At 37.4% G+C, this 13,059-nt stretch overlaps 1 long non-coding RNA gene across 1 annotated transcript; it reads right to left on the reverse strand.

Moving 5' to 3' along the window:
* Window positions 1-2,139: 2,139 nt before the first annotated feature.
* Window positions 2,140-10,361, reverse strand: LOC144238365 (uncharacterized). Its single transcript, XR_013337095.1, has 3 exons — window positions 10,222-10,361; window positions 10,033-10,091; window positions 2,140-2,197 (listed from the first exon to the last, which is right to left on the reverse strand). It is a non-coding gene; the product is annotated as an uncharacterized LOC144238365 (long non-coding RNA).
* Between the last annotated feature and the right edge of the window lie 2,698 nt (window positions 10,362-13,059).

A 13,059-nucleotide genomic window follows, 5' to 3' on the forward strand; every position in this document is an offset into this window, starting at 1 on the left:
ACAAATAAGCAAACAGTCCATTACTTTCTATGATGGCCCACATGTCAGGGAGACACCTCTGCAGACTTAACACAGTGTACCGCAGGAGTCAGCTCACCATGTAGCATTATGACGTAATGCCCAGTGACTGGGCTTAGACCAGGCTCATCAGCCAATATCACCGATAGCCTCTGGAAAAGCCCAAACCAAAGCTCTATTGTCAACAGCGAAGCCAGTCCTCTCACCCTGGGCTAAACCTCTCACTATATGAAGACATTGGCCCCAGCCATTTAACAACTTCTTACTCTTAAGATCTAATTTTCTTTAAGACTCAGACACCAATAACTCACTTTTCACTTTAGTGCCAGGCCAATGGTGACAGCCCATAAGCAGCTCCTAGCAGTGTGGACACAGCTGGCAGACATTTTCCCCTAATCACAACCACCTGACGCAGAAGACTTATGGAGTTTCCTAGTGCCTTTTATCCGGAATACTTCAGATGAGTGTAGGAGAGCTGAAAGTAAAACTTCTTAGAAATTCTACTTTAAAGCATGGGCCAGACCTTTTAGAACTGGAGTTAACTCTTTCCATATCAGTGGGAAAATATGGTGATGCATGCCCTACATTTAGCAATCAATGTCCATCTGCTGTGCTGTTGTAAACAAAGATCCATCATACACAAACTAGTGTGTTCACTTTACGTTACGATAAAAACCTGTTCACTGCAGATCTAATGGCCATTAGGAATATGGTTCTTCCAAATCTCATAGTTCTGAATTTGGCTTAACCAGTATAAGAAGGACGCAAGCTCTGAAGATCAAGAAATAAGACCTGCACATTACCAACACATAAATGGCTAAGAGTTTAGAGACAGAGACAAGGAAGGTAGATGTTGCTTCAAGTAACATAAACAGATAAAGAAATAAAGAGGTAAAGAAATCTTTGTGATAGGAGAATTGTTCTCTGTCTTGATTGAAGTAGTGGCTCCACAAATCAATGCATGTGATAAAATCACATAGAGCTTTATATACATGCAACCGAATGTATGTAAAACTAGGGAAATCTGAACAAGTTTTTTGAATTGCCCAATTGTTAATTTTCTAGTCTTGATACTGTCTCTAGTCTGCAGGACATTACCACAAGGGTAACTGGATGAGGAACGCACGGAGACTACATTCCAAACCCTATAGGTTCTTATTTTTGCTAATTAGTAGTCATGATTTGCCATATTCAAATTAATCTCTACAATATCAGAAACTATATGAAGAGCCATTTCATTTCATTAGCAGAAATGCTTAAGACTTATCTCACTTTCTGCACAAAGATATATAAAATAATAACTCTGGTAGATTTAGAACCTTTCAACTTCATGCCTGAGTGGTTTTTAGTCCAGTAATATCCTATAGCAGTTATTCTCCAAGTGTGGTTTCTGAGCTATCAGTACTGGGAATCTTGTTAGCAATGCAAATTATCTGTCCATCCTCAGGCCTACTCTTGCAGGGCTGAGGAAGGGCAGGAAGTTGTGTTTCAACAACAAACCCTCCAGATCATTTTGATGCACATTAAGGTTCAAGAACCACTGCTGTATATTCTCATTGCTATAAGATATCTGGCAAACTTTCATATTTAAAAACAAACGAGGTTGCAATTTTAACCTCTGGCGTAGGTTAAATTTTAGCCTCTGGCCATCTCTCTTTATTGCACCTCCCTCCACAATCTTGAATTCCTGATACTCCCTGAAAACCCAATTCCATCATGCCAGTTCACAGAATCCCAACTTTCTCATTCTAGAATAATTCCTAGAGAGTCCATCAAAAAGTTGAAGGTAGACCAAGTTGGATTCACTGATATCTGATTTCATTGAACTAATGTTTGAAAATTGTTGTCTTGGTGATGGGAAGTGCTATCCACATCTTTACATTATAACCTTCCCAGCAAATATTCATTGATTATACTTTTCATGCATCCTTGTTTGACTCTAGAATTTCTAATGGAAAACTGTTTATTGGCAAGACTAATGATGTATGTACTCTGGTATGGACAAATTCAAATCAAATCATCTCAGTGTTATTTCTGTTGAACCTAGAGTCAAGCACAGGTTTCTTTTTAATTTGTTTATTTGGGAGACAGTAGACTTTCTTCTTAATTATTTTCTTCTTAGGCTGATATCAGCATGACTTCACAGTGCCAGGAATCAGTATAGTTAGCCTACGACATTCTGAGGGATGTTAACAAGAAAAGACAGCATTAAGAATGGCTACAATTAATCCCCAAAATATATTTCTAGATTTTCATTTCAGACAATATCCCACAGTGTGCAAGTCACCCAGTCATTTGCTTCAGCCCACCGCCATGTTCATAACAGATGTGCAATTGTCCCAGATACTCCAATGTTTATGACTTAAAATCACATATACATAGACAGGCAACATGTAAGCCTTCAAAATGTAGGCTGTAATTACTTAAAGAGCAATATTGTCTTTCAAATGTAATCTCAAAATATCTCAACAGAACAAAAAAAGTAACTCATATTTATAAAATTCAGATCTTAGAACTATGCATTGAGAAACATGCTTGAAATTGTAGTGGATATCTGTCCGTAGTGTAAAATAAACCACCACCACTTTGAAGACAAAAATTAGGATAAAATAGTGAGAAATGGGAACAAGAATTTCCCATTTGAAGGTGCTCTCCAAAATGGTGACAGGCTACAGGTAAATGAGACCTGAGCTTAGTCAATTTGTTTAATAATTTATTTTTGTTTTATTACTAAATCAATACTTGCCCTTTGAGAAAAAAAATATTAAGAAAACCAGAAAATAAAATTAAGCAAAACATAAATAAAAATGCCCGTAAAATCCCCAAAAGGGAAAATAAGAATGTTCTTGCTACATCTTTCACAGTTACATATCACCTCTGAGAAAATGTTGACCATGAGAGATGCCATATTGAAAAGCAACTTAGACAGAAAAATGCAGTTCTTGTTATAATAAAATTACTTTGCCACAAAGCATCATAGCAAAATAAACACAGGAATTCAAATAGAACATTAAAAACAATAATGGGGCCACTGTGTTCTGTTATTTAGAATAGCAGAAAATTGTGTTTGATATAAAGAAAAACAATAATGGGCACTTAAGTCAGGGTGCTTGAGGCATACATGTTCCCTAGTTCATTCCAAAACTATGTACTACATGCCTTTGAATTGCTGGGGATATAACAGTAACCAAGATATAAACTCCCTGCTCTCAGAGATATTACAAGCTAACAGGAGAGCCCAGAGGTGGATTAACCTTGAAACTAAGAGAGCAAAGCTTTAGGGTCCCTCCTTGGTCTGGATCTCTTCAACAGACTTTGTACTTCATTTTGTAATCATAATTTTGAATTATTTCTTCAAGATGCAGTAAATTGTGTAACCTTCAGACCCCACAAAATCTGGAGTCATCCTGGATTCGATAGATAATAAGCAAGTGAAGATAGAAACAAGATAATTTCAAGTACTGACAAGTACTGTGCAGGAAATAGAAGAAGTTGATTTGATAGAGAGTGACAGGACTTTTAATATGGGGGATCAGAGAAGGATTTGAACTAAGAGCTAAATGAAAATGCTTTAGACGGATTTGAATGAAAAGTTTTTAAATACTGCTTCACATTGAGTTGATTTACGTATCTGACATGTATTAGATAAAACTTATTCTTGCAGTGCAATGATATTAAATTTAGAGAGATTAATTATAACTTTGCAAAAGTTAAGCCTTACTTATATGTTGTTTTCCACAAGTATGTTCAGGAGAATTCACGAGAAGTGATCATATTTATGACTTCCAGATTTTGTAATAAATATGCTAGTATTTGTTCTAGTTATTTTTTTATGATATTTCATGACTTTTCTCCAGGAAACATTTGAATCTTTTCAACAGCAATAAATAAAATATATATTGTATATATTATATTTTAGCAAGCCTAGTGAACTAAATCATTCTGAATTTAAATGTAGTGTGTGCATTTGTAAGTGTGTCTAGTTCTGGATTTATAATTGTCTTCATTATTCATTATTATCTGCATAGGAAAAATAAACAAAAGAAGTATTGAAAGTGAAGGGAAGAATTAACGTTCATAAAATCTTTAAATGGCTTTTTCGTCTTGTGCAGTATGCAGTAATTAAGAAATAGGAAATAGGTTCTAAACACCATTTTTCAGCTCTAATAGCAATATAAATATATTAACCATGGTAGTTTATATTCATCCTCATCAAGTAGCATTCTTTATATCTTTTCACATTAAGAATTAGAGATACGTTGCTATGAGTTCTTTGTTAGTGGTCTTCTTTTCACGATATTTTCTCCAGTGTACAATACTTATACTACAACATCTATCCCTCTTCTGAGTTCTGAGCTCAAAAGTAAATATTATTAAGATATTTCTTACCTAATGTTAACTTTCAAATCAACACATTTCAAGACAGGATCTATGTAGAACATATCTATGTTGCTGTAATTTATCAATCAAAAACTAACTTCCATCAGACTCACACCTATCTTCATAATTACAATTCCGTTGTATTAACGAGAAGCATATTGATGTTGCCATGAATATGTCCAGAGTTGAAGAGGAGAAAAATTTTAAAAAACAACCACACAACAAAACACAGAAAGAGAAAGAGTGACAGGAAGAAAGGAGAGGAAGGGGATTAATAGAGAGATGGAACTCCACAGGAAAGGAGCTCAGGTTTGAGTAGGCATCAGCTCTCAGACTTTCTTTGGCTTTGCTTTGCTTGATGAGCCAAACTCTACTCTTTGCTTATTTAAGTGCTCAAGTCCAGTGCTGGTGCCTCAAATTCCACCCTGAGGTCAAAAGAAGTCTTGTGTCTTTTCATGCCCTTTTGTACTACGCAACAGCTACTTCTCCACAGTCTATTCTTGCAAAGCAACCAAGTCCCCAGTCTATGATTCAGCCTTAGGACTCCTCCAAGTCTTAGAATTTCTATGTCATGAATTCTGTGTGACTCCTCAGAATCAGTTCTACACTCTGCTTCCCTTGAAGGCATCTCTGTTTATTTAAAAGAAGAGCACATGAGTATTAGTGTTGACATCATATTCCTCCAAATACAATAATTTTATGTTGAAAAGGTTTGATACTCTCTCCATAAGATAAGCATAGTGCAGTAGTGCTGCTCTGTCAGCAATAGATCTATGTGTTCTCTATACAAGAACCAAGACTCTTTACCATATAAAAATTCTAATTACCATAATATTTCATATCATAATTCCAGATAGTCTATATTTATATGAGTTCTGTATACATTAAAATGTATGGAAGGAATGTGTCAAGTGTGTTTAAAGTTGGAAGTGTTGGTAACTGGATTTTATTGATCTAGGTGCTCAGAGAATCAAAGGAGTACAGTATCAAACAGGAAAAATTTAAAAGAGCAAAGAAAGAAATTTGTTGATCAGAGTAAAGAAAAAGAATTTGGTTATTAATGTATGAGGAGAGAGATACAAAAAGAAAGAATCAACTTGGCACATTAGAGCTGAATGAAGTTTTTGAAATGCAGGAAAAACTCATCCTGAACAAAGATAATGCCTCCGATTAAAAGCGACTAGAAAAGTTGACTTGTTTCATGTCTTAAGAATCAGATCTTTGTGGTATTCAAGGTGTGGTCTACAGACTAGCAGCACCAGCATCAACAGGGAGCTTGTTATAAATGAGGAATCTTGGGGCGCCTGGGTGGCTCCGTCGGTTAAGCGTCTGACTTCCGCTCAGGTCATGATCTCACAGTTCACGGCTTTGAGCCCGCGTCAGGCTCTGTGCTGACAGCTAGCTCAGAGCCTGGAGCCTGTTTGAGATTCTGCGTCTCCTCTCTCTGACCCTCCCCTGCTCATGCTCTCTCTCTGTCTCTCTCTCTCTCAGAAATAAATTTTTAAAAAAATTAAAATTTTCAAAAAAACATAAGGAATCTTGGGGTCCACCCCACAACTACTGGGTCAGCACTGGTATGTTTTTCAACAAGATACCCAAGTGATTTCTATGGATTTTAAAGATCCTGCAATCTCAATGATAAGTAAACCTGTACATACATGAATGGGTCATGAATATATTTGGATAAATGATAGTTTATAGACTTCTCATAACTGAGATCTGCCATACTGTTGATTTCTACTAACCACTGAACAGAAATTACTTGTATAACATACTTTAGATATATCATTAAAATTATATAATTCAGTGGGCTTGACATTATATAAGAAAACCATGTGAGCTAACAAAGGTCATGTATGAATTAATGTGTACATGAAATCTAGAACACAGAAAGACAAAGAGTAGGAAAATAAAACTTTTGTTTCACAAATAAGCTCTGGATCTTGATAAGAAATGACTGCAGTTGGGGCACCTGGGTGGCTTAGTCGGTTAAGCGTCCGACTTTCGCTTAGGTCATGATCTCGCGGTTCATGGATTCGAGCCCCGCGTCGGGCTCTGTGCGGACTGCCAGCTCAGTGCCTGGAGCCTGTTTCAGTCTGTGACTCCCTCTCTCTCTGACCCTCCCCTGCTCATGCTGTCTCTCTCTCTCTCCTAGAAATAAATAAAACATTAAAAAAAAAAAATGACTGCAGTTAATAGCGAAGCAGTTGACATTTTAAGATACAAAGGTAAATTCTCAGCTCCTAGACTTATCTGAACATATGACAACATAATTATTATACACCTAAATGTCAAAAGTTAGCCCTTTAGTTTTTTAACAGAGATTATTTAATTACGAAGACCTTTTTGTGGTGTATTAGACTATAGCTGCATCAATTCTAAATCCAGTCCTCCTAGATTCCTTTCTAGATAATTTCGTATGTTCAGTAGATTTCACCCATTTTTTTTCTTATTCCTATATTTTATCTAAAAGCTATCAATCCTGTTAAGACTCAAAATGTTAAGAGAAAGCCAATAGAAATAAGGACCAATACTGTAAAACAGTGCCACCTCTGTGCAAAAGCATGTCCCCAAGAAATTAAAAATAGAATTACTGGGACGCTGGGTGGCTCAGACGGTTAAGCGTCTGACTTCAGCTCAGGTGGTGATCTCACAGTTCAGGAATTAGAGCCCTGAGTCAGGCTCTGTGCTGACAGCTCAGAGCCTGGAGCCTGCTTTGGTTTCTGTGTCTCCCTCTCTCTCTGACCCTCCCCCACTCACACTCTGTCCATCTCTCTCAAAAATAAATAAACATTTTAAAAAATATATGATTACTGTATGATCCAGCAGTACCACTTCCAGAATTAAAAATAATTAAAAGCAGGATTCCAAAGACGTATATACCCATTTATAGAATCGTTATTCACAATAGCCAAAAGATGGAAATAATCCAACTGTTCATCGAAAAATGAATGAATAAATAGAATGTAGGATACACATACAATGGAGTAGTATTCAGGCTTAAAGAGGAAGAAATTTCTGACACATGTTATAACATGAGTGAGCCTGGAGGACATTATGCTAAGTGAAATATGCCAGTCACAAAAAAAGACAAAGACTCTGTGATTCTACTTATATGAGGTAACTGAAGTAGTCAGATTCTTAGAGAGACTAGAAGGGGGTTTCTTGGGGCTGGGGGAGGGGAAAAGACAGAGTACTTGTTTAATGTGCACAGAGCTTCAGTTTTGCAAGATGAAGAAATTCTGAAGATTAATTGTACTACAATGCGAATTAACACTGCTGAATTTTACATGTAAAAATGCTTAAGAGAGGGAGTGCCTAAGTGGCTCAGTCGGTTTATGTGTCCAACTCTTGCTTTCCACTCAAGCTTCAGGAATTTGAGCACCACACATTCGACTCTGTGCTGGCAGCTCAGAGGCTGCTTGGAATTCTCTCTCTCTCTCTCCCTCTCTCTGCTCCTACCCAATTCACACTGTCTCTGTCTCTCTCAACATAAATAAATAAACTTAAAAAAAATAAAGGTAGAAAATACAGAGGACATCATACTCAGGTGTTTATTGTAGCATTCTTCACAATGGTAAACTACTAGAAGAGTATGATTAAAGTTCATCACTAAGAGAAGGGATGAGTAATTTATGATTCATCCACACCACAGAATAATACAAAGACACCAACTTATAGTTGATCTGTTGATTTGGAAAAAGTTCCATGAAGTATAACTCAGTGAGGAAAATAACACGGAGAAAACCATACATGTATTATCACATTTTGAAAAACAAGCTATTGACAAATTTAATAATAATAATAATGTATATTACTGAATTTTCACTATATACCAGGTACTTTTTTAAGCACATGGCACAGAAAAATTCACTTCATGTTCACAACATCCCTGTTAACCTCACTTCAAAAATAAGAAAACTGAGTCACCCAGAGGTTAGAAAGCTACTCTCAGGTCCCACAGCAAGCACCAGCAAATTCAAGAATTTGACCTCCAGAAGCCTGTGTTCCAGTGTATGGATGGTGTGGATGTCTCTTCCTGTGTGTGATTCTAGATGAAGCATGTGGAATGATGTGGAAGAGGCTGATGATGTGAGTTACAGGGAGTAGCATCAGGAATGCTAATGTGGGTTAAAGGGAAGGAATGTAGGAGGTGAGGAAAAAGAAAGAGAGCCAAAACCATAAATGATATGAGTACATTAATGTAAGTAAGTAACATCACATATGAGTAAGTGGAAATGGTAAACATTTTTTAAAAAGACAAATTTATGTTTTGTTTTTTGAAACCTCAGCAATGTTATTTATGAAAACAAAATTTGAAATTATCAGATGATATTATAGACAGATTTCTATGATTACATTCGTTTTCCCTATTTGAATAATTAAATGGACATCAAATATTTGTGCCAAATTTCATATGCCTTTCATCTTGTTTCACAAGACTGTGGTTAGTAGTTTCAGTGTTTCCAAAAATTATAGCAAATATGAATCCATGATCAATGGAGTGATAATAGGTGTTTGTAGCTGGGCGATAGCTGGTGGGTCGGTGCAGGGACAACATGCTTCTTAGTCAAACCAGTATGGAAGATACAGGGTTAAAGAAAGTTAAATAGATCATCTGTACTGCAACTCACTCTATATCACTTAATATGCTGATTTTTTTGTTGCTAATCTCCAAAAGGTACTAAAGCATGCTTCACTTTTTAACCTTTTTTAGCCATCGGACCTCCCTTTTTTTAACACCATTTCTGTTAAACATTGTCCAAAAAATAATTCCACAAAGCATAATCTAGGAGCCAATTACTTATAATACAGCTTTTCTTAACCCTCAAAACTGCCGAAAAAACTATCTGCTGGAAGGAAGGAATGGGATGGATAAGTGAACAGTACACACGGGTTTGGCTTTTTTTTCCCACCGTCATGTTTTTACATTTGATATTTTTCCATGCACAATATATTGATAGCAGAAAACCAGGTTTGATCTCAGCCACACGTTTCATTTATCCTGTTGAAAATAAGGAGTTTGCTCACACACTAAGTCAACACACTGTCCAATAATATTATAGTACCTAATTCCCAGGTACTAGCTTCCTATCATTTACAAACTGGCCTATCTAAAGCTATTTTTTTGTTAATGTCCATTTTCTGTCCGTCTACTGTGTCAAAAGTTTTGTCATCAAGCCTTAGTAGCCTACTTCAAAGTAATGGAAAATGCCCCCACAGTAAATCAACTAAAACCCCTATAACTATTCTGGTCCCGTCATTACCACTTAGGTAATGATCAATACTTAACATTTGCATGAGATTTATTCAGTAAGTATCTGTGTTTAAGAAATGTCAAGGTCATGGGGATCCTAAAACAGATAATACTCTTTTATTTCCCTCAAGGAGTTTATAATCTACTAAAGGGAGCAAAAAATCTTTGTAGCAACTGAAGTATGTTTAAGGAAGTGGGAATTAAAAAAAGAAGGAAAAAAAAAGATTGTACAACCTGGTCAAAGAGATCATTTTTTTCTACTAATGAACTGCCTTTCTTGGAGGTTAGACAGACATACTGGAGGCCATACTAATGTGTTATGGAGCCATATCTTAAAAGGCTGCTATTGCTACCACTTCCTAAAGCCTACAGCTCACTTTTGAGAAGCGTGTGGGTATTCTTGGTCTTTCCATTTCATTGGGTTTTTGTGAGGATCCTGTAAGACACAAATAGGAAAGAATTTTAAGGATTGCCTAAATATGAGATGACTTTATGGTTAGAACTAAAGATTATGCTTGTTTCCTAATTTGTAGGAATCAGCAGAGCTCCAGGACAGAGAGTCTCACTTGTCCTTCGAAATCCAGCTTCCCTTCTTCTGCATGTGACTGCTCATCCTCATTTGTAGTTCAAGGTGTCGCCATGTGTTGAAGTTCTACTCCCAAGCCTCGGTCTTAGTTTCACGGGCGCACCTCACCCATGGTCTCTTCTCCTCAGTGCTCTGACATCCTTTGAAACCAACGTTGCCCCATGGAGATGATGACGCGAGGGGATGATGGGATAATGGAATGGGAACCAATCTGGGTTCCTGAATAAGGAAGAGTTGCGGAGCACAGCAACTTGCCCAACGAGGCCTGTTGTGTGAGAGATAAATAAACGTGAACTATTGAGTGAGACTATCCAGAAAGAGTTCTACTATCTGAGTTTTAGCCCCAGGGTTGCCACTGTCTAACTGGATGATCTCAGATGAGTTGCCATTTCCTAATTTCTAAATTGAGAGCATCTGGCTAGATCAGTTTTTAACAACTGTGATTCACAGAACTCCAATTATCACATTTTTAAAAATTATTTCAGAGGGCAGTTTTGGTGGAAGAAGGAAGGATGGGGGCATCCAAGAAAGTATTTGAGCAAAGAATTCTGCAATTAAAAGTATTTATAGAAAACCACTAAGCTCTAAAATCCCAAAAATATATTTACATTCTGAAATGCTCTGATTGTAGGTGTTCAACATTGTTCTCGTTAGTGACAATGGATTTTTCCTTGAAACATCTGTGTGCTTTTCCTCATTGTCCTTTGTGATCAGTAACACATATTTCATAAGTGATCTAAGTTAGTCATAGAACCCATGATTATAAAATGTAATTTTCTTTGTGCAAATTAATTAGGCTATCCAGGGATCTAAGATATGATCTTGACCTCATTAGTATTGTACTTGAACCAACTCAGCTAAAAAAGTAGTAAGACATATCTTGGTGCATTTAATGAGTTCATCAAAATCTGTTCCGTGTGTTTTGTTTTTATTTTGGAAGAATCCTGAATGAGTGAGAAAACTAATTGTTCCATCATGTTTTAATGGCTTATTAATGCAATACTCCATCCCATGTCCCCTATAATGGTGCTCATTGCATGTCATTCTGCTATATTGGCAAAGTCTTTCGACGCATTGATAATCAAAATGTGATCAATCTGGATACCCAAGATTACTTCCAAGACATAAAATTTCTTGGGGTCCAAATTTCATTCTTCTTGATTATACAATATAACACTCACTCATAAACTTATGTCTAAGACTCAGACTTCACACTCATACATTTCCTATGATTTTATTGTTAGACTAAAGATTATGCTTGTTTCTTAATATGTAAGGAGAAAATCTTATTTTTAACAATTTCTCCACACTCACTCTATCTTTCGACATCCTCAATTATCCTCCAATGTATTTATTTTTAAAAATCTAAATCAGAATGGACAAGAAAGCTCAATCAAAAATGGCAGCTCAAACTCCCAAAGCATGCCAAGCCAACGCCATAGGAGTTCATCCTTAACGATATACTATTTTGTACCAAACTGTTATTTTAAAAAATCGAGATCAAAAACACGTGCAAAAGTAATGGTGTTCACTTATGTCATGAATTAAATGTCATGGGATTTCATGTTCTTTAAAGCAGTAAATATTATTTATACCAGTTGTCATAACTTTTAACCATAAGTATCAGAAAAGTCCATTAACAGCAGATTAATTCAGGGGCTTATTTTCTCAGGAAGCCAGGAGTCTGCGGCTGGGGCATCCGTTTGGCAGCACAACGGAGTCAGGGTTGGCATCCTTGGACCTCACGCTGTTTTCATCCTGAGCACAAGGGTGGCTGAGCAGCAGGTATCACATCCTTGTTCAAGATAGAATGGGGTGGAAGAGTCAGTGACGGCGACATGTGATCTAATCAGATAGGCTTAAGCTTTCCCATAAGACCTCCTTCAGGCATATGTATCTCTTTGGGGGAAGTGTGGCAAAGGGCCATCCTAGCCTGGCCAGAAAGGCCGCCAGAAACTGTTGCCTAAGCAATTGAGGTAATTGTGCATCCACTTAGGATTTTTTTCTTTTTTTTAATGTTTATTGATTTATTTTGATAGAGAAAGAGAGCACAAGCAGAGAGGGGAGAAAAAGAGGGAGAGAGAGAATCCCAGTGGGCTCCACTATCAGTACAGAGCTCAACACAGGGCTCAATCTCATGACCTGAGCTGAAATCAAGAGTCAGATGTTTAACTGACTGAGCCACACAGGCGCCCCCATTCCGGTTTTCTAAACACATCTTTACACATGTCTTTTTTTTACTGCACATGTTCCCATTCTTATTATGAAACATAACCTTTCAGAAACTCTGTAGCAAACAGAATTCTGAAAGGTGACAAGGTGCCTGCGTCTTGGCAGAACCCAGCTCACCCTGGGTGTCACTCCCCCGATGAGACTAGGAATCGAGTGACTGAGGAACTCCAAAGAGATTCTCTGCACTGGGCTGATCTCACATGAGCCCTTTGGGAGGGATTAGGCCTTCCTGAAGCCACACAGATCCTGAATTTGGGGGTCTGCGCATGAGGGAGAGTCTCCCTTGTTGGCTTGAAAAAGCGATCCAGTGCCAGAACTCTAAGCCACACACTGTACACCAGTGGGCTTTCCTTTAAGGTGCTGAGTTTGTGGAAACCTGTTATGTAACTAATCTCCACCAGCAAGTTCTTCACATCACAAGAAGAAACCTCTGTGTTTGTGTGTGTGTATGTGTGGGGGGTCGGGGTTCGGGCATGCATCTGCACATGCATGTGCTCATCCTTAAATATGGCTTGGTAGAAATACAGCCACAAATCTGCTCCCAGCTTCACTCAACTCCCTCACTGTAGTTCTCTGAACCCACAAC

Source organism: Crocuta crocuta, unplaced genomic scaffold (assembly GCF_008692635.1).
Source record: "Crocuta crocuta isolate KB4526 unplaced genomic scaffold, BGI_CrCroc_1.0 scaffold51, whole genome shotgun sequence".
In the NCBI taxonomy this organism is placed as follows: Eukaryota; Metazoa; Chordata; class Mammalia; order Carnivora; family Hyaenidae; genus Crocuta; species Crocuta crocuta.